This window comes from Uloborus diversus, chromosome 4 (genome assembly GCF_026930045.1).
Source record: "Uloborus diversus isolate 005 chromosome 4, Udiv.v.3.1, whole genome shotgun sequence".
Taxonomy (NCBI): Eukaryota; Metazoa; Arthropoda; class Arachnida; order Araneae; family Uloboridae; genus Uloborus; species Uloborus diversus.
The window spans coordinates 40,913,793-40,937,656 of record NC_072734.1 but is presented as its reverse complement, the minus strand read 5'-3'; positions in this window follow the sequence as shown (position 1 = coordinate 40,937,656).

Sequence of the window (23,864 nt, the reverse complement as noted above, 5' to 3'; positions counted from 1 at the left end):
TCAGTACAAAAGAACTTCGATTATCTGAAACTCTTTTATCAGGAACCTCGTTTAACCGAAATCTGCTGCTTCTAAATTATTATTATTTTTTAAAATTTTTGATGAGAAAGCAATATTACTTCAAAGTTATCGGAGGCCTCCACCTTTGCTACAAGTACTAAATTATGCGTGCATTTATACCGCTCTCCCCCTCCCTCCACCCGCCTCCCCAAACTCACCGGTAACATTTTAGAGCACTAAATAATCTAGTTTTTAATGTGCTAATAAATTTGAAAGCGATTGAATCTGAATGTAAAGTATTGTGTCATTAAGAAATTATTTTTTCAAAAACACATCTCTGCTTTGTATTTACGAAAGAAAAAATAGTTAATTGTATTGTTAATAACACAATAGAAATAAAATTTTGCTATTACGTCTTACTAAATTTACGTTGCACATTTTTATTTCTGTGACCTTCTTATTTAACAAATTTGTTTATAACAATAGTATGTTAAAAACATCACTTGTTGTAGTTATACATTTGCTGATGTTTAAATCCAGACTTAATGTTTCTGTAGTCTCCTAGGCAGCCATTTTCAGCCTACTTTCCCGTAAAATGACCTCTCAAAAATGTCCTTATTCGGGAAATTTTGTCGGATGATTCGGCAAATTCGGAGACATAATTATTGCAATTTTTAAACGCTCGGATGTCCCTTTTCATTTAACGTATGTGAGTGTCTCCTAATTTCATCTTTCGGCAAAATTTGGAGTTCTATTCTGCAAATTGAGAACTTGCCCTCTCTCAAAAACTTTACTTTGGGCCCAGGTTTCTTCATAGACATTTCTTTTATCTCTTGAACGAAATAACTCATATATGTTCTTTATTCCTTGAAGGAAACTATCCTTTGAAAGAAATTACTTACATATTTCTTCCTGCCTCGAACAAAATTTCTTACACATACTCTTTGTCTTTTCTTTGAACGAAATGATTTACACATATCATTTATCCTTTGAACTGTATTACCTACCATTTTTTATCCCTTGAACGAAATCACTTACAAATACTTTACCTTTTTTTGTGTATATATATATATATATATATATATATATATATATATATATATATATATATATATATATATAAGCATTTAAAAACGTTTGAAGTCAATACAAGATTCTTATTTTGATAATTAATCTGCACGATTATTTTGTACTGTCATATTTAAGAAAAATTTTCCGACTTTCAAGCACATATGTTGCAATGACTTGTATGGTTAAAAAAACTAATGCAAATAAAATTATGCCTCAAAGAAAAGCACATCAAAGACTGTTTATGAAATGATATTCAAATTATTTAAACGTTGAATTTTTTTGTAGTTTACAGGTTGAATGAAAGACGCTGAAGAATTTCATCAACATTTTTTTCTGAATAAAATAAGATCAGAGTTTAAAGTATGTGTGATGTAATAGTCACACGATATGAAAGGGGAAAAAAAACGCGCATTACTGCACAGTTAAATTTAGAAATCCTGTGAGATAACGATCGGGTTAGTAAATACTTTTTGTCTATTTTTATACCAATTGATAGATTATTTGAAATTATCATGCTTGTTTTCTTGTCATAAGATCTTTGTAACACCATCGTCGACATCTTTGTGTTTAGCGTTTTGATGTCTGGTAAAATTCCTTTTTCTGATACAGAGGTTACAGCGTTGTTACTTGGAAATGAAATCAAAAGTGGTGAAACTAATATAGATAAAGATCTTGTTGGTTGTGTGAAAAGACATTGTTTATTACTGAAAATTTATTTTATTTGTTAAATTATTATTGTTAATAAATTAATATATATATATATATATATATATATATATATATATATATATATATATATATATATATATATATATATATATATATATATATATATTCACTTTTTTGAAATATTTTTATTCATTTATTTTTATTATTATTATTATTATTATTACTATTATTTTATTAGAAAAGTTCAGTGCTACGCAAATAATATACAGTGGCTCCCAAAAGTGTTCGTACACCTACGACTTTCAATGAAATTGGCCATTATCCATTGGTTACAACTAATATTTCGGAATAGGTATTTTATTATAAGATCTATGATCTATTTTTAACAAAACTACATGAAAATTTTTAATAAAACATTAAAAAATAATTTTTAAAAAATCATAAACCAAAAATTGCCGGAAATTTTATCTCACAAAAGTCTTCGTACACTTTGAAAAAAATGTCAAAAAATTGGTAAATAATCCAACTTTTTACAAAGTTATTATTTAGTAGAATATCATGCAGTATCAACAACTGCTTTTAAACGTCTAGGAATACATTTCATTGTCTTTTCTTTCTTTTTTTGTGCAATTTCTGAGTTAGTGTTCAGCCGCACTTCGAGTCTTACTGTTTCTAGTTCGCTTTTTGTTTCAATGGTGTATTTTCGTAACCAGATATCTCCAAATATGTTCCATTAAGTTTAAATCTGGCGATTGAGGAGATATTTCTAAGCTTAAGGGCAATTTTTGAGGCACTAAACGCAAACGTGTGCTTCTTATCGTTATCTTGATTAAAAAAAAAAGTTGTTTCCGAGTACCAAATTTTGGGCTAATAGTTTAAAATTATTTTTTTAAATATTTAAATGAACAGCATGATTTATTATTGCACAAAAAATTCCAAATTTCTAAGTCCTGATGCTGTTATGCACCCTCACACAAGAACACCTTCACCGTCCTGATTAACTGATCCAACTAAGTTCTTAAGATTAAATTCCACATTTTTTCTTCTCTTGTCAATTATACAACAATTTAACCCAAAATATTAAATTTATTTTCATCTATAAGTAAGACGTTGTTCCAAAACGTTTTGGGCTTATTTATCATTGATTTTACGACGGAAAGCGTAAGCTTACTGTTTTTCGCAGGAACAAGAAAATTTCTGCGTTAAGAGGTCCCCTTTAATCCAGCTAATCAGAGAACTTGGCGAACAATTTTACGTGAAAACTAATCGTAAAATGTTTCATTCAATTCTGCAGAAACTTTTTTAGCACTCAAATGTGTATTTTTCATAATTTTTTCAACTGTAAACCTCCGATCACGTTTTGTTAACTTTGCCAGTTGAACTTTTCTTACCTTGTTTTCTATCCGATTCTTGTCTTTAAAGCATTTTATCAAGCACTTCACTATGGAATGGTATAAATTAACTAATTTAGAGACATTTCAAAGCAATTTATGGTTACTGTGAGGGGGGAAAAATCAAATTTCGAATCATGTTTGTTGTTTTCTACGCATACCTGCCATTTTGAAATAATAAGCAGAATATTAGGGAATAAATAAACAAAAAATTAAAGGAAAATACCTGTACAGTGTCATTACAATGCAAAAACAATAAAAGAACCACATATGATAATTTTAATCATGAATTTATTCGAAAATATTTCAATGTACGATGACTTTTGTGGCGTATTTTTTCTCTGTCTCTTCGGTTTTTGACAAATTTCAAAAATAAAATCTGGCAATATTTTCTAAAAAACGGCTGGGTTTCATTCAGAATGGCATAGGAATGATGTGAAAAAAATTAGACTTCATATTCGAATTCAGTTTTGTGTTATTTTGGTTTTACTACAAAATTTCAAGGTGTACGAACACTTTTGGGAGCCACTGTATATATACACACACAACAAATAAATAAATGAAATAAAATGTCAACAGAATAAAATAAAATAAATAATTATTAAATTAAAAATAAATCAATAGAAAATCCCCCCCCCCACACACAAAAAAAAAACTTTGATGGCGCAACTTGCGCCATAATCCTCTTCTGTGGGCGTCCCTGAGAAGAATCCTGAAGAACTATCCAGATGATCGAACTTTTCCGGAGAGCACGTCTCGATGAGCAGGACCTCCGCACGAAGGTAACTCATAAGAAGACGGAACGGGATCATGCGCATGATCTCCTGGAAAAACTGAGGACCCTCCTATAGAGAAGCAAGGAATTGCCGAATCTCCTATGCTCCGTCGCCACCACAAGCTTCCTTCGCGGCCTCTACTCTTCATATCATGCTGGCCTTTCGGCCTCTGCTTTTCATCCCTCTCATGTCACTTCATCATGAGATCAGGTAAAGTAGACTTCTCCCGCCTACTCCCCGCCTGTCCAAAATCATTACCAGTGCCAGTACCGGGAGACTAATATATATATATATATATATATATCTATAGGCAACTACTTCTTTCACAATGAGAGGAATAAAATTCATTACGAGAATACGTTTGCCAACTCCGGAAATTTTGGAGCCTTCGACTCCGACTCCTTTACCAAAAATCAGCTCTCCCTCCCAAGGGCGCCCATATAGGAAGGCAAGGGGAACTCGAGCCCCCCCCCCCCCCCTTGAAATTAGGACTTCCTTGCTTTTAGTACTTTTTTCTTTGTAAAAATGTAAAAACATTTCTTCTCCAGCCATAAATGAATAAGTTATTGAAAATGACAAATTTTAATGACTCTAATCTGTCCTGAAATCAGTTTCCACGGGGAAATATCCAGTTAAACCACGGGGGAAATATTTGAGCCCCTCCCCCCCCCCTTGCAACTTTGCATATGGACGCCCGTGCTCCCTCCACAATCATGTCAGTCAGGTTGCAGTAAATCAGACTCTGACTCTTTGAATTTTAAAAGTTTTCAACTCCTGACTCCGACTCCTCTACTCCAAAATCAGTCTTACTCCGACTCTGACTTCACAGCCGTGTGCAAAAGACTCAAAGTTTATAAATACTAAAAATATGTTATCACATGCCTTGATCTTATTTTATTCTTCTTGGGGAATATTTACCGTAACAGTACAGGAATAGCAATCGGATGTGCAGACGATCTTTTTTCTCACCGAAAATAAAATATGTAGACTCAAAAAGTCATGAGAAAATATATGACTAACGGAATTTTCTCTGGCACAAAAGGCAGAAACTGTTTATTTGAAACTTTTTATATTTTTATTGTTTTTAAAGAAAAAAAAATAGGAATTTGTTAGTCTCGGTAAAGTTCCGGATCCTTTGTTGCGTTAAAAAAATATTCTGGGAAATTAAATACTCTCCTAGATTTCTGAGAATCTTTCAAGTTTCCAAGAAATAATTTTTTTTATTGCGTAGATACATAAAAAAAAGTCAATTTCCACGAACAGTATTTGAACTTCATTGGTTCATGTTACACTTTCCTTCTATTTTTTTTTTTCTTTTCAAAAGACGGAAGTCGACTTTTTGTGTTTTTTGTGTGTGGGAGTGGGGGGGGGGCATTCAAAATTTTCAATGTTATTTGCCATCATTAGCTGAACACTGATTTGCATAAATTTTCTTAATTGACAGAAAAGGGTGATCAAAACTATTTCTTTTGTTTTGAGCAGTCATATTTATTTCAAAAAACTTTTTTTTTCTTAAAATGTTTTAATGAATTATTCGAACACTAAAGATGCAATGGTTTGTGAAGCATGACTGAAAACATTAAGCTCTGTGATAGTTAAGAAATATGCATTTATTACGAAAAGAATTCATTTTAAAATCTACTCCGTTCAAAAGCAACATAGTAGAAATGTAGCATACGTACACTTTCAATTGACGTCATGCATTTTGTTAACAAGATATGTTTAGGAAAAAAGCGTGGCATGTGACAAAAGGAGAGGGGGAGGGTCAAAAGTTTAATATTTATGGACAGCTCCTAAAACAATTTTCGCCATCTCTCAAGTATTCAAGAAGCCGATTTCCGTTACTTTTGCATTTAAGAAATTATTGATTGTCATCTCCTCACATTAAAATTCAAATTTCATTATCATTCCGTTTAAGTAAGCTTCGACATCTCCCTATTTCGGTAGCCATATTCCGGTACTCATCCATTTTAGAAACGAATATTTGACATTTCTCTACTTCAGTGGCCCATTTTCTTTATTGCCGGTTTCTAGAAATTAATATTTTTTGTCATTTCTGTATTTGAGTGGCTCATTTCCTTTACTGCCAGTTCCTGGAAATTAATATTTTTTCTCATTTCTGTATTTGAGTGGCCCAATGATTTTATTGCCTACTAGCAGGACCTGCACAGCGATGCCCGTGCAAAAAATTTAATGAAAGTCCGTTGAATTAAAAAAAGTTGACGCCCCCTCCTCCTCTGATGTGAAATGATCCCTTTTCTTTGTATAGAATGCGTACACATTTTTTCAAAAAAAAAAAAAAATATATCAAAGTTTCTTTGGAAATTAAAACTTTTTGTCAAATCAGAAAATTAGATTTACATTGCTTAAAATCTCTATTTAGCGAGTGAAGCGGTTTTTACTGCAATTTAAAATATTTCGCAAATAAACAAAAAAAGACATCAAATAATATCTTTCAAATGTAAACATAGTTCTGCAACTCTATTGTTTATCGCCAAACTCGCCCAGTAACCACGCTCTCATAATTCATCCGTCTAACGAAAAAAAAAAAACATCCAGTGGAACATTTGAAAATCATCGTCAGAAAAAAAAGAAGAAAATGTCGTGCATTTCACTCAGATAAAAACAAATCAAAAGTTTCTTTTTTTCCAAAACAAATCGTCAAAACAATGAATTACATTTACGGTTGCTTTAAAGCAATAATCCTAGACTAAACTGCTCAGCGCCTAACGCGCCAAGCGACCACGCAACCGGAACCCAGCTCTTTTGCAAGTGAAGCGGATGTTTTTTCTTTGGCAAAGAAAAATGTAAACTAAATCACTCATTATTCCTCATTCATTATGCGCTGGGGACACTAGACGTTAAATCCCTGTTATCACAAATTTGCCATTTCAAATGCGCTTGCGCGCGGACTTGGCTTTTTAGGCTTTCTGTTTTAAAATTTCGTGTTTCTTGTTTATATTTAGGCTGAGCGAGAGTCCCACCAAATTAATGAATGCAATTAGAATATTTTCACAGCGATTTCGTGATATGAAACTACGGATATGAATAACTGATAATCTTAAGAGAAATATGACACTTCAAAATTTATTATTTTATAAAAATTTATTTAACATAAATGTAAAACACGTTACGTACTTCAAAAATGATTGGGATATTAGTACAGAAATCCGTCTTTTGCGGATATTTTACGTTAGGCGTAAACAACTTAGTATTATACATTTTTATTTAGGTTGAGGGTTATGCTTTGTATTAGAAGTGATGCTGCAATTCCAGTACGCTCTTCTGAGGTTAAAAATTTGGTCCTGAAAAAAGACAGACAAATCAGACACCGAATCCATTAATAGTTAAGACGCAAAATTCAATCTTTACCGAGACCTAAAAACTAAATCAGAGAAGGCTTTGTGATTTCTAATTTTTATCTGTTGCTATCTCATATTTATTACCAAATGTAAAATGTTTGTAATTAATTTTAGCAAGATTTTTGAAATCAGCTAAGTCCGCGCGCAAGCGCAGTTGAAATGGCAAATTTGTGATAACTGGGATTTAACGTCGAGTGCTGGGGACCTTCGTGGCTTTGTGGTAAAAACTTCGCTTCAAATGTCGGTAAACGTGGGTTCGATAACCTCGGATGCTCTAAGTGGTGTACTACCTTTCTTTACGCTGAAAATCTTTCTCGTGATGTCTTATGTATAAATAAATGAAAAAGTCCAAAATCTCGAGGCAATGGCCTTCAATCCTTCCATGATTATTAGCTATGGACACGTAAACAACAACAGTAGTGTCATATATGTTAAAGGCAACAATTTTCAACTTAATTAAAAAAAAGGTCATTTTTATAGTAATGAATGGACTTTAAAAGCCACTCTACCGCAGTCATTCCGTCAAAACGCGTAAACTTGAATTTATCAACCTAGTACATGAAAAATTATTTAAATTAAAAGTTTCTTATTGTTACGTCTCTATCACAAAAGTATTCGTCAGTTAAAAGATTGAATTGTTACACAATTTCACAAAAATATCGTTTTGTGCTAAGAAGTCCAAAAATTTGGTTCAGAAAAGTGTCCTTTCATCACGGAGCAGAAAATAGCACAAACATTGAGGAAAAAAGGAATATATATTTTTTTTCTCCGTTTTGTTTTTAATATTTCAACAATGAAGTGCAGAGAAAAAAAAAGTCAGCTGAAATGAAAATAATTTCACTGTAATCGCTTAAACCTTTAAAAAGAAAATAAAAACAAACAAACAAAACGCATGGAATTGCTCTGAACTAAAAGGCATTATTTTCTCTATTGTAATTAAAATAGCAGGGCTGTGGACATTACCGAACGCTGTGGATCGCTGTGAAAAAAAATCCCAACAAAACATAAATGTGAAAATGAGCAAAGTTCGATCAAAATGAGGCCCTGGGTTGACGGTGTCACAGATAAAATAGTTCAGATCTGAACGGCACTGTAAAAAAATTCGGAAACGTTACTGGTTATTCCTCTAGAACGTCTCGGGATTTCAGACGATTTCACCTATTTCCCCGTAAAAACAAGTATCTTCACAAAAAAGTTTCCTGAATCGCTACAAGTTGCACGCGTGCAGACTTTTCACTGTTGTGGAAAATATTTTTAGCAACCAGTTTAAAGATTGAATGAGCGTGTTTATTAAGTGCATAGGCATAAGGTTGCTTACGGCTTGTCCAGAATGACTAAGCTCCCAGTGAGAGCAAAAAAGTCAATGGATAGCTACAGCTTTGCAAGGCAGGAGTTGCAAACAAGAGATTTGCTTCCCTCTTGCATAGCTTTGGCCGTTCTGTTTTTTTGGAGCCTTCTTGGTAGATCAGGAAGGTTCTAATCAATTACACTAAACGTACTTAATTTTTCTAGAAGGTTCTAGAGACATGACTGGCTTTAACAAGGGAGATATCGCTTTTCTTCAGAAAATTTCAAAGTTAATTTCAGAAAGGTTACTGACTTTTAGCGGAAAACGTTCCTGGTTTTTCCAAGATATGTTACTGGAAGAAATTGGGCACATCAGCTGCCAATTATTTTCCAGGAACGTTTCTGAATCGTTGTTACAGTGGGGAACCAAGTTTCATAGCTGTTCCTCATAGAAGTTGGACTGTCCCATGTTTTTCAATTCATTCAGAAAACAATTTTTTTTTATTTTCTTTGATTCCGGATTTTAAACTTTCGGCAAGTTTTGGTCGTCAATAAACAATTTCCAAAACATTTGACTGCGCCAATTATACAGTAACTTGTTAAGTTTAAATCCGGGATCAAAGAAAGTAAAAAATTGTTTTCAAAATGAATTGAAGAACACGGGGCAGTCCAATTTCCATGAGGAACTGCTATGGAACTTGTTATCCGTTGAGATTAGAATCGTGTCGGTGACACCGTCTACTCAGAACCTCATTTCGATCGAACTTGGCTACTTTTCACATTAATACTTTGTTTGGATATCATTAAGTTTTGAAAGCTCAATCATAGTAATGTTCTTCTTTAGAATTAAACTAGAAGACCAGACAGACGCTGTTCTGTTCAAACTTTGTAAATTGAAAAGTTAAAAATTTCAATAAACCATCAAGTGTTTGAACCGTTTTGTTGAAAAAAATAAGTAAAAAGAAAATGTTTAAGCTGCTTGGTGTCAGAATGCGTATATTTATTACAACTTGATTTATCTAATGTCCACTGAGCAGTTGTTTTATTTCCTATTTTTTCTCCCATACTTGATGGTTTGTTCCTTCAGCAATACTCAAAGGATAAAAAGCGTCCTCAGATATTTTGTGTAAAAAACTAACTACCCATCTAGAACAAACGGGAAATCCCGCTGCAACATCCCCCATATGAAAAAGAATAAAACAATCGAAAGGATATCGTTTAAAAAATGATAAAGGTAAAACAGTTCTCTGAATAATCGAAAATCATTCATCCCTCTCCTTCCCCTTCCCGATGTAAAATAAACACATTCTTCAACTAAAATGACTAAAAACTCTTTAAAAACGAAATTTTTGTTTATTTGAAAAGCAATTTTTTGCAATTTGAAACATTTCGCGAAATAAACACAAAATACAATAAATTACATTAAAAGTAGCTTTAAAATGTAAACAATTGATCACGCAACTCTATTGTTTATAGCCAAAGTCGTCAAGCCACAACGTTACTGTAATCCAGCCGATCAGTGAGCGAAGCCAACTCCGACCGATTAGCAGTCCGATCTTTTGAACGAAAACTTCACAACTTTAAAACTTCATATATTGCCTAATTTCTTCTTTCCACCAAACATAAAGATCTTCCACTGCACTGATCTTTAGTTTATACATAGAACTACCCAGTTGTAATTTATCTGGACGAAAATAAAATTTGTTTCGTCTTTAAAATCCATCATCGTTTCCTTTAATAATGTACTGATTAGTTAGATAATCCTTAAAGTATTCTCGACATTGGTGCCCAAACTCAGACGGATTTCATCCGAGAAACAAATGTTGCTAATTACGGTTCTTTCTGATCATTTGGTTAGGAAAACCTAAAGCATCGATACGGTCACATGGTTCAACTACGACGACAGAACACACGTTTTGAGTGAACCTTCCTGTACTTTACTTTAAAATTTATCACAGGGCCTAAAATCTTTGCTTTCAAGAAATGAAAAGGCTTCACACACACTCTCTACTCTACGTTTTACCTATTCTCAATTGACATATCTAAGGCCCCTCTGTATACGAGCCGACGCATCAGCTTAAGATCAGCCTTTTTGGATCGGAGCGCTTGTTTGAGTGATTGTCTTTTCTGACGAGTTATCGCGTTGGTGATCGTTCACTGTGAGCAATTATTAGCGGCACGTGAATTGTTTATAAAATAAAATATTATTTTCTGCAAATTTGGCGAAATCCGAAACTTTGCTGTGGTAACCCAAGCAGTGCAGCAATGAAAAATCCGATCCAAAATGGCTAAACTTAAGCTGATGCGTCGGCCTGTCTATATAGCGGCTCTAGACATATCACAGAGGAAATTTCATTACAAAAAGCAGAGCTGGCTTTCTTACTGTCCTTTGGCAACGGGTTAAATATTTATTTCAGTTCCCGCTCAACAATAGGTTAAAATAAATATTAATCATTTGGGAGATATAAACCGTCCAATGTTTAAATTAATTAATTAATTAACAAAAACGTGTCCAATTCGATCTATCGCGTTTCGAAACCATGCTCGCCACAACTTAATTATACACAAAAAATTTGGTCAAAATCGGTCCAGAGGTTTAAAACCCTCATGGTGACAAACGTCCGCCCGCACAGAAGATTTTTATATATTAAGATGTAAAAGCGCGTACAAATACAACTTCCATTTACCTTGCTTTTACGATGCACTGGTTTCTTTTCATTAGTAATTTCGAAGATATTTTGATAACTGGGGGTTTGTCACTATCGTCAATTATGGGCTATAATTGTTTGCTTCTGTCACTATCAGCAAGGCCATTGCCGAAGTACATTAGCCTTTGGTCTTTGGCGTCCACAAATGTGGCGGCAATTTGACTCCTAGTTTTTAAACTCTTCCCGCAATTTCTACATTGTCTGGGGGAATTATCATAACGTAGATCGTAAAATATGCAGAATTGGCGAAAACATTTCCCCATTGCTTATAATTCCGTGGCGCCAAGTTTGTGGAAATTTAAAAAATTATAATTAAGCGAAGCTAAAAGACGTAACCATGGCAATGCGAAACAAAACATCAGTAATTTTAATGGAGATTAGATTTATTCGAACTTTATTTTTAACGGCTTGTAACTTTTTTTCCTTTGGAGATAGAAGGTTATTTTTTCGACCATAGGTCGAGATATTTCCGAAGTAAAAATGTCGCGTTTTCCAACGAAGTCCAAAAGAAAACTGTGGGCCAATTCCTTCACTTTTCATTGATAGATTTAATGAAGAAAGTATTGCCAAAATTTCAGCTAAGCCTAAAAAAGTTCGAGATAAAAATGCAAATTGCTCCAGTCGTAATGAAGTTAGAGCATTGAAACAAATTGCTTGGAACGCAGAAAATTCTACCCTTTTCAACGATATAAAATATTATTATGTGCAAGTAATTTTTCACCCCTTTAATAGCCAATAATAGGCAATTTACGTGAAATTAGGGCCTAAATTGGAATAAAAAAAAAAGAACTATTTATCGGATTTTTTTCGAATTATAGTCTATGTTACTCAGTAAGAAGGCACCTTTCATACAGTGAAAAAAATTTTCAAATTGTTGCACTAGTTCCGGAGATTACCTCGAACATATAAACACACAAAAATTCGTCCTCTCTCTTTATAATATTAGTATAGATTCATAGCAATTAATATTTTTTGTCATTTCTGTATTGGTGCGTAATAAGTGGCGCAATTCTTTTGTTAACTGTTTTTTGAGATTAATGCTAGTAGTTTCTGTATTTGAGTGGCTCATTCCTTTTTTGCCCGTTTCTAGAAATTAATATTTTTTTGTGATTTCTGTGTTTGAGTGGTCTAATTGTTTTATTACCCGTTTTTAGGAATTAATATTTTCGCCATTCCTACATTTGAGTGACCCAGTTCTTTTATTGCCCGTTTCTAGAAATCAATATATTTTGTCATTTCTGCATTTGAGTGATTAAATGACAGATGACTGTCAAAATTCTATTATTTCTCTTTTTAAGCGCATATCTTCGATGTTTCCATCATTAAAAATAAATATTAATGCTGCCGTAGCCAGGTAAACGGTAGTTTCTGCAGAAATGAGTTTTAGAGACAATGGGATCGTTTCCAAAATTTTAAAAGTATTTTTTTCTGAAAGAGCATGCTTAAAAACATAGAATCTGACCATTTTTTAAATAATTTCTTTAAGTTTAATATTTAAAAAAAAAACTTAAATCGGTGCTCTTTTATCGTTTAACGCTTCTGCCGATGACATCACAAATGATGAAATGCCATTCAGTGTTGCCATTCACGGACCAAAATATTTAATTCGCATCTTTACTCACGTGTATTGACAACGATATGGTTGATAGCAAGCGTAGAGCGCAATTGTAATTCGCTTCTTGATTATCATAACGTGGAAATGTGGTAGAAAGATGCGCCATAGTGCATCATTTGTGACGTCATAAAGATCACGTCTTGTTTGAAGAATCGGACATTTAAAAATATTAATTAAAAAATAACTGTTGGGAAAATAAAAGTATTTCCTTAGTCCATGTTTTTTTTTTTTTTTTTTTGCCTTTTCTTTCAATTTCAGTGACAAAAAGTACTAATTTTGACTGAAGGAAACAACCCATTGAAGAAAAGCGTATTGTTATTGATACTAACAATAGGAAAATGTTGGAATTAAACTTTTTTTTTTCGCGCTTTTTGTTCAGTGGAAACCAAATAAGCAAGTTTGTACAATAAAGCTAACGTACAATAGATGACAAAAATGCAAACAAACAAAAAAAAAATGAAAAATTTGCAGTTACTGCCCTCCATTTGCCAAATGTTCCTTAAAGGACTATTTTGGAAGCTGAAAATTAATACTAACTTTGTGTCTCTGAGTTAAATACTTAAAAATTGAAATCAAATACTATTTTATGCAAGTTTCTTTTTTTTAAACATTTTATTAGTCAAAAAAGGTTATCTTGTTTTAATTTCAATAAATTACGGATTGTTAAGAGTTCATCTGTGAAAAGGACCAATGTGAATGAGTATATAAGCCGTACTTAAAAATGAAATAACGTAATAACAATTGACGGAAAAACACTCGACAGTTCATTCGAATTCCTTATTCGGATTAAAATCCAATTCTTTGAGTTGGCGGGGGAAAAGTGACACACCGTGGAAAATCTTTCAGTCAAAATCTAATCTCTAAGGTGTCCGAGACATTGCAACACAGCCAAATGCTTCAATTGAAACTTCAAGGAGAGGATTTTACAGAAATGAAAGTAAAAAATGACAATCTGCAGAGATGTTTTTAACTTTTAATCTGACCTATTGGGAAGCCTTTTTAAATCCAGCTTTCAATGAAAATCAAAACGTTTTAGATAGATCAAAACGCATTTCGTAATTGTCCAACAGAAGTGAAATATTGTTTTCACATAAAAGGTTGGACTTTTATATATGTTTCTTTATTTTTGACCTGTTGTTGGTTTTATCTTTAAAATATCCTTTGCATTGCTGTAAAAAGAATTTTCGTTTCCTATTATTTTATCCCCCTTTCATATTAAATAAAAACGCTTCAAAATATAAATTCGGAGTAAGATAAAATATAAGTGTTCTTGAATAGGAAATAAATAATATGTGATGTTTTCCCCCCTTCTGTTTTTCTCAGTACCTGAAATATCGACAAGAAGTTCCGTCCAAAACTAAACGAGCCTACTTTCCCGTATACCCATATCTACTTTCTAGTATCTGATCAATATTCTCAAAAATAGCTGAAATCTCAAATTGTTTCAAACATAATTTTTTAATATTTTAAGTTGATTTCTAGAAATAAACTAGGAAAAAAGATGAGGATGCCTCACTCATCTAAAAAAAAGATGCGTAAAAATAAATAAATAAATAAATCTTTACTAATAATCGCCTAGACCGTTGGGCCGATTTTCATGAAATTTGGCACAAAGTTAGTTTGTAGCATGGAGGTATGCCCCTCGAAGCGATTTTTCGAAAATTCGATGTGATTCTTTTTCTATTCCAATTTTAAGAACATTTTCCCGAGCAAAATTATCATAAGATGGACGAGTAAATTACGAAATTATCATAACGTGGAACCGTAACATGGGCACAAGCCATATGGCGAGAAAATTCGCCATATATTATTTATAAATAAACAGGCGAACCAAAAGACCTTTTAATTTTCTTTTACGGGCAAAGCCATACGGGTACCACTAGTATTTACAATATATTTACAATTGTTAATTAATAGAGCATGGTTATTATTTTTTCATGGCCTTATTGTTTCATGAAACATATTCTCTTTCATTCGTTGAAGTTTTAAAACATTTTATTATAATGGCAACGCAGACTAATTACTGAAAATTGATATAAACTTCAGTTAGAGCTATAAGGGAAAATATAATTATAGAAAATGGGGCAAATAAAGAGTAACCGAGATTTGTCTTGAATGCTAATCATGTTAGTATGTTCGCATAAGACAGCATCTTTATTTTCAGAAAAAAATTACTAACTTCTTTGTTGTTTCATTATTTATAAACAATTTCTCAAAAAGACATTTTAATTAAAAAAAAAAAACAACACGATTACATTCCGAATTAATTCTGTTACTTTTTTCAAAAGTTACGTATTAGTGCTCTTTTGATCAAAATTTTGTTTTGAAATCGAAACTCTATCTTAATTATTTAATATCTATACAGTCGAATCTTTGATAAGCACTGAACTTTAAGGTCTTTTGCGTTAACTATTTTGTCAGTTGTCATCTTTATTTATAACAGCATCTTTATATTGTTGTTTTTTCTTTTCATCTACGAATCAACGATTTGAATAATTTCCTCTGTTCGCTCACTTATACGTTCACTCACTTGTGTTCTTACCACTCCTCACTGTTCGATGGTATTTCATTTTCTAAACTGTAACTGGATTACTTTGCAAAGAGTCCTAAGTTTCCGCTTTTGAAAACCTGCCCATTTGAAAAAAAATTATGTCACGTTTAAAAAAAAATTTGAAGACTTTTTTGTTTTTCGGTTTTTAATTTAGCATATGTTTCTATTATTTAAAATCATTCAGCCTTTTTCGCTCGTCACTGTTTTCAATTTGCCTCGGAGATTTAATCTGAACAGAAAACAATTTTTAAACATTAATAATGTAAAAAAGAAAATAAACGTCGAACACTCAAGAAACCAGTACTGAAAAAACTTTAGTATAGCATTAAAAAACATAGTCGAACTCCAATCTTGTTGCGACTTCTGGATAAACGCAACGACACTTTCTGAAATTGACACCTGCTTTTCGTCTTCACTTACGCTGATAACCATGTATGGTTGAAAAACATTTGATTTTTATAAGATACGTGAAAGTAATCATTATTAAATTACAAGAAAAAAATATCTCTGTGAAAAATGAAAGAATGCTAATATTTTACTTTCAAGAATGAAAAATTCATTAAAAAAACGTATGGTTAAAGCAAAATTTGCCGCCCCTGAAAATTTTGCTGCCCTAGGCAGCTGCCTACTCTGCCTATTGGGAAATTGATGCCTGGTTTATTGGTTAGATTTTTGTAGTTATAGTGCTTGGTCTAAATAATTTTCACTACCAATATTTATTTTTAATCTTCGGCAAATTGTTGAAAATTACGCTTCTGTAGCAACCTTAACAACTTCTGGATCATTACAGAACATGACTCTAGGCATTTATTTGGAAGAGCTATTTAATATGTGCAAAATGCGGACAGCCCGGTTGTGACAGGATGCCAGAAATGGCCTGTCGGTATTTTACATGCAGTTCTTCCTGCTCATTTAATGTGTATTCGAAGCCCCTCCCTCTTTTAAACGGAGTTCGGAATATCAGGAAATACAGACGAAAAAGGAGTCTCCTGATGTCTTCCAACCTCTCCTCCCATAACATCTATACCACACTTAACAAGAAGATTTAAGACTTGCATCTCGAGTGAAAAGAGGAGAATATCGATCTCAGTCGTCTTTTGCCCTTGAAATTGAAACTGACAATTTCTCGGAAATTTTTCAGGAGCGCCACGATGGGAGGTCACTGTAACCTCCCAAAAATTTCCTTATTCGGCAAATTTTGTCTGAAGATTCGGCAAAATTTAGAGCTCTACTCGGAAAAATTATCATCACTTGGCAGAAATTGGAGTCCCATTCAGCACAAATTATCATCATTCGTCGAAATTCGGAGTTCCATTCTGCAAAATTTGGAATCCGATTCGGGAAATTGAGAATTTGCGCCCTCTCAAAAATGCAAGATCGGGGTGCCCCCTGGTAAGCAAGCACGTGATTCTGTGCCCGGTTTATGAAGTATCCGATTAAAAGCATGAAACTGTCAGCCTGTAAGGCTTCTTTTTTTCATTCGATACGGCCACGTGCCAGCCTCATTAGCGTCTCACCTTATTCACACTTTTGGATGCTTCTTATTTCGAGGTTAGGATCTTCGTCGACCTTTTTTTTCCCTGCTTAATTGCACCGCCTGACCCGCAGGTGTCTCGACCCATACGGGAAAGTTATGTCCGAAAGAAGCATTTGGGCCAGGGGCATATTTGGGGTTCCCTTTCAAGCCCACGGCCAAAAAACTCGCTCCGACGGAACAACTCTCGCTTTTCTGATTTAGGTCACCAAAGGCGAAGGAAACGACTTCGCCCACCAAAGAGTGGAGATCGGGACTTTCGACAGACAAGTGCTGCTATCTAGTAGGAGAAAGAGAAGACAGCATATTCCTTTGGTTTAAATCGTGTTTTTTATTAAATTTCATCAGCCCCCTGGGGCGCTCTGAACTTAAATATTTGGGAGAGCGGAAACTCTCAATTTGTACAATGGAACTCCAAATTTTGTAGAATGATGACAGATTTGCTGAATGGAACTCCGAATTTCGCCGAATGGAACTCCAAACATCGCCAAATGATGATAATTTTACCGAAAAAAGATAAAAAATTTTACCGACTGATGACAAATTTGCCGAACCGTCAGACAAAAAGGAAATTTTTGATAGGTTACAGTTACAGTGACCTCCCACCGAGAAAACTTTTAATTGCCCCTCTCACTCCAGTTTTTTTTTTTTTTTTTTGAAATTCATGTACAATAACAATAACACGTACAGTGTCGTCCCTCGCTACTTCGCGCTTCGACTTTCGCGGCTTCACTACATCGCGGTTTTTCTAAGTTTTTTTTTTTTTTCAAATATAGTAATTAGCCTTTTTTATGCGCTCGTGTAAACTTTTTTCTACAAAAGAATAACAAAGTATATATCTTTTAAGTAATGTAAGCTTTTAAGTAAGGTCTGAAGGGCTAGTTCTACTAATTGAGGGAGTGGAGGTATAAAATCGCCGAAGAAAGTGTAGGGAATCGGTATCTCATTTTAACCGTTAAACACTAACCAGAAAGTTTAAATCACTGTATTATTGCTTGGAGATAAATACATCTGTAAATAGTGTTCAACAATGTACTAGTTTTTTAAGTTGTATACGTAAATGTAGAGGAAGAACGGGGGTACCTACGGTCACTAACGGGCAATTAATTCATCACCGAACAAGTTGAGGTTTTTTCATAGATTAGTAGTAGTGTGCAGGAACTGCGTGTGTGTGTAGTTTATTTCTCAGTAATTAACAATGTGATATCTATTACGACTAACACATCTAATTTTCTCATATTTTGTGCAATATACTAAGTATTACAAATGTAATGGTGGCCAAGGGTGCTGTTTCATGTCTAGGGGACTCTAACTATGATAAAAACCTATTTTAAATTGTCGTAAGAAAGTTTTATGCGCTCTAATTAGAAAAATATGTACAGAATCCTACTTCGCAGAAATTCAGTTATCGCGGTAATGTCTGGAACGAATTAACCGCGATAACGAGGGATGACTGTAATTTGAAATTAATTCCTCAGTAGAATTTCTAAAAACAGTTCATACTCAAAAATTTGTTCCTTGTGAGTTCCTCTCCACCGCTTTTCCTAGTCTCTTGTCCAGCGGTTCCCAAACTTTCGGACCACGGAACCCTTGGTGCTTTACATTTACCTCAAGGAGCCCCATTATTGTTCGTGACTGGGAAACGAAATATTTGCGATCTGGAAGTCAAATGTTAATGCACGGTTGTGGAAAATCATCGACAGCGTTAGTAGAATTGGACTTGCGATTCTCCACGGACAGTTTTCAAAATTGAAATCTTAAATACGCAATAGTAACCCATCGTAGGTGACGTTAGAAAGGGAGGGGTTCGAGAACAAAACTTGGACAATTTTTAATAATTTTGGTGCAGTGCTGAGGTCGGAGGCTCACCTAAGGAACGTTCTTGAGAATGATGTACTTAAGACGAGCTGCAATGATGTGGGAGATAAATAGTTCACAAGTTTTCCTCCAGTAATGTTTTCTAATTAAATTTCTAAAACCGTAACTGTAGACCATCTTCATGATTTTGGAAGAAAGGATATAGATCACGCTTTCTCCTCCGAAAATGTTAAGAAATTAGTCCTAAAAATGAAAAAAAAAAAAAAAAAGATTTTTTTTACATTGATGTTAAGGAGAGATAGAGTCGGTGGCATTCTCGCGCAAATTTTTCCGAAGTTGAGATTCACAATAGCCTCTGTAGGCCATATTTGATGACAATAGGGAAAGGGATGTGGCTCCAGATGCTCCCACGATTTTTTTTCAAAACTGATGTCTTCAGTACGCAATAGTAAGCCATCTTTTTAAATTTCTATTCTGAGTGAAATGAATTTCTTAATTTCACCTGGTTTAAAATCATTGAATTGAATTGAATCTTTGGTGACATTAAAAGGGTTGGGGTTCGGGATTCTTCTGGAAAATTTTTTGAAATTGAATTTTGAAAAGGTAATTTTCGGGTTTTTTTGATAAATTGAAAGGAAGGGATGGAGATCAGGTATTCTTCCCCATCAATTTTTCAGATTCGAAGTTTAAAAAATGAAATGTTAAACGAGTTTTTATAAAGTTGTGAAAGGGTTCTAGTGGGTGGTAGAAAAGGAGGCTCTCCCGCAAAGTTTTGAAATTAACGACCCGGAAACGAAATTTAGACGTTTATTGGCTGCAGCCGAGAGCGCTCCTACCTTGAAAAAGTTTTGAAATTGAGGCTTTAAAAACGAAATTTTAGTACAACTTTAATAATGTTTAGTGCGTTCGGTGGTTCTTGAATAAACAATTTTCGTTTTTTTTTTCTTGCATTCTTATTTATGATTTTGGGGGCGGGCTGAAGTTGAGGAGGTTCCTCCGGTAAGTTTCTGAAATTCAAGTCCAAAATACAAAGTTCAGGTCTATCCCGTAAAACTTTTCAGAATTGAAGTCCTTTAAACGAAAACTTTGGCTATCTTTAATAATGTTGGGGAAGGAGGGTGCGTTACATTTCTCGTATCTGAACGGTCGATGTCGCTGATTTTAATCGACACTTTTTTTCTTTTTTCATAGAATGGGAAAACTATTTTTAAATCTTATAGCTTCAGTTTAACACTCCCGGATTTTTTACGCCTGGGTACAGATGTCCCCCGTCTCTCCTAAGCTACGCTTTTGACCATGTTTTGAATTTAAAATAAAGTTTTCTTAAGTAGTATTGATATTTTGTTCCGTTAAAAAAAAAGTAGCAGCGCCTGAAAGGGAAAAAGTATCTGGAAGTGGGAAGAATGTCAAATGAAATGACAACAAATAGAGCTTCTGACATTATGAAAAAAGCTTAAATTAAACGCTATTAGGTGTGAAAAAATGAAAATGAGAAATATAATGCAATCATTTTTTGTAAGCATCCGCAATGTTTAAATATTGATTTAAAAGAAAATATTTTCCTCGGGGGAAAAATGCCATTAAAAAATAATGGCTGCTCAAGGTGTTGGCGCGCCGGTAATTCTCCGGTATCTCGGTGGCTCATTACGCCACTGCTATTGACGATTAATAGTTACAATGTGGCATGACATTTTGAATCGCTGATCTTGTTTCTTTTATTCTTTCCTTAACTTACTGTAGAATTTTTTGCAACAATTGCGGCAGAAAACTTCTCATATTACGGCGGAACCCAAGGGTTCCGCTGAACACACTTTGGGAATCGCTGCTCTAGTCTTACAAACGACAGCTTAAAATTGGGCTATTTGACTTTACTTTTGAATATCCCCAAGGAATTGCGATAGCTCTTCTTTTTAAACACCAAAAATGAACTCAAATTGCGTTTTCAAGACATCAATTCCGAACTAGTATGTTGTGGCCATCACGAAACTTTCTTCTATATTTTTCCTTTTTCTGATCCCTCCCCATGCTTGACGAGGAAGCAATATTCCTAACAAAAACAAAATTACACATGCAAAAACTTGACGACCATCCCAATGTCTGAATTATTGTAAAAACAAAACCAAGAGCGAAAATTGAAAGTTACTTTAAAAGCCTTACTTGAATTAATTACAAATATTTTATTTATTAACAAACATAAGATGGCAACAGTTAAAAATTTTAAATCATTGAGATAATATTTCCGATCATTTCCATACAATTCGCAACTCCAACGAACTATAGGGGGCACTGCAGTCACTGCCCTACTAGCAAAATTTCTTGCATCAACCTTGACAGATCTTGATATTATACTGACGGCGTCAATATTGACGTGTTTCATACTGCATAAAGCTTGCATAAAGATTAAAAAGCAATATTACAATAACAACACGTATGCAACATTGCATACATCTTAAAATATCAATATTGATATTACCTTACAATAACAACATTGCATACATGTTGACGCCGTCAAGATGATATTGATTTCATGCTGTCGCCGTCAAGGTAATACAAGGTTCAAGTACACAATAGAACAGGTGGACCTTCGTTGATACTTGCGCATGCGCACAGTTCTTTCTACCCAGCGTCCCTTGCATTGCTGGCACATCTTCTTGCTTCGACCTTTGATTCAGTCGGTTCAGAGGAGTTGCACGTGGCGTTGCATTCTTTTAGGCTTCGTTAAGTTGGGTACTTAGTTATTAGTGGGGAATAATATTGTTTTAGGAAAAACTTATGAATGACTCATAACTGCATTTGTTTATTAATATAGTACTAAACAAGTCATATCGCAAACGATGTGCAATCAATGTTAGAAATGGCCGAAAATAACTTTTTTCGTCCCTAGACTTTGAAACAAAGGACATGGAGCCCAGAATTTCGTATTATCACTTCAATCTCACGTAAGATTAATTTTATTCAATGGTTATTTATGTTATTCTTTAAGATAAATTCATATATGTTTTGTCCATGGGATATTTTCAATGCTGACATCCATTTGAAAAAGTACTTTATCGTATTTATTTATTTATTCATTTATTATTTTGCTATCTCTACTCTTAAATATGCTGTAAAAACTTCCACAATTATTCCTAACTAGGCATTTTATGTCTTTATGATACAATTAGAAGCATGAATTTAAAAAATAAGTCAAGTATTACGCAAAACGAAGAAACTTTCATTTTTTAAATTAAATTGCGAGTACTATTACTACCTTTATATGAATTTCCGATCAGATGTCAGCTTTAAGAAAATATTCTCAGGCTAGAAAACTATCTTGAAGAATAACAGAAATAATTAAAGAATGAAATGTCTCCAGTTTAAAGTGAAAATAATACAAATAAATAAATGTATAAAACACCTTGCAAACGTGCTGATTTCATACTGTCATGTCAATGTATCCTGACATTTTCCTGTTATATCAATACGTATGCAATATTACAAAAGCAAGATCATCTTGTCTAGACCTTGATTTCATGCTGTCATGACAACATCTTGATATTATCCTGTCATATCAATACGTATGCAAGATTACAAAAGCAAGATCATCTTGCCTAGATCTTGATTTCATGCTGTCATGACAACATCTTGATATTATCCTGTCATATCAATACGTATGCAATATTACAAAAGCAGCCTACCTTGATATTTTCCTGATATTATGCTGCATACACCTTGTCAGACAATATTGTGGCAGCCTGCTGACAGCATAAAGGGAGTAACATAACAACATTGAGGCAGCATTAATGCAAGATGATTTTTCTTGCATGTCAACCTTTATGCAGTGCTGAGGCAAGATATTTTGCTTACTGGGTGTCTAATGGCGGAATTAAAAACTAAAACAAACGCATGTGGTAACGAAGAAAATGCTAAAAGTGTTGTGATTTTTGTTGTTATGTATGATTTTTTCGCTTTATTCATTTGAAAAGATTTTTCAAAGTCTTTTTGGTTATTCTGACCCATATAGAAAGAGATTAGAAACCAAAACGTATTACGAAAGTAAACAATTAATGCAGAACACACAGTAAGTTGTTCTGAAGCAGCCATTTTCATGATGTTGAATTCGAAATTCATAAATTTTTGGTTCGCTTCGAACGGCATTTTCATTTTGTACCGTTTTTTCTATACATTAGTACTGTCGCGATCAAGGTTAGCCTTGAACTTTTATTTTTTGAACTTTTCCTTTCGCCCACCGCTTTTCTGATTTGAAGTGAACTGATTGAGATAAAAAATAAATAGAATCGTCAGAACAACGAAAATGATTTTTTAATACAGTCCGATTTGCAAAGCTTGTTCTTTGAATTTGTAAATATTGTTAATATATTGAATTTTTTTTAGTTTGATAGTACTGTGATTTTTTTAGCCAATTTTAGTAACTCTCCATGAAGTCAAAAGATGCAAACGCCCAGAAAGAATCGGAAAATGGTAAGATTTTTACCTGAAATTTAAACTTAAGATACCGATTATTACATTTTTTGGCGCCCCCGGGTGGGCGTTTGCAATTATATTGAATTAAGTTAAAAAACTAATAGTATTTGATCAAGATAGTTTTTTCTTAATATAAATGATGGAGAGTTTGAAGAAATTACGCACTCCATTACGAAGTGGTTTTTCGAGAATCGCTAACCAACTGGAAGAATACTTAAAAGCTACAAATTGTAGTCAAGATGAAATAGAAGTCTTAATTAACCAGTTGAGTGAGAAATGGTGTGTACTTGATATGAAAGAAAAAGAAATTCATGAAATATTAGCTAATGATTCTGATTGTGCTCAAGAGGATTTTGATGTTGAATATAATGTGTATGAGTCATACAAAGAAAAATTCATACGACTTAGAACGAAAGCTGAAAAAATGCTGCGCAGTACTAATAATGAAATTTCAACTGTTGTGACTGAAACGGAGTTAAATAAACGCCGATTTAAGTTACCCGCGAGTAGAGTTGAAAAAATTTAATGGGGATATTAAGGAGTGGCTCGGTTTTTGGGGTCAGTTCAGAAAAATTCATGAAGACATAAATATAGCACCTGAAGATAAATTTATTTATT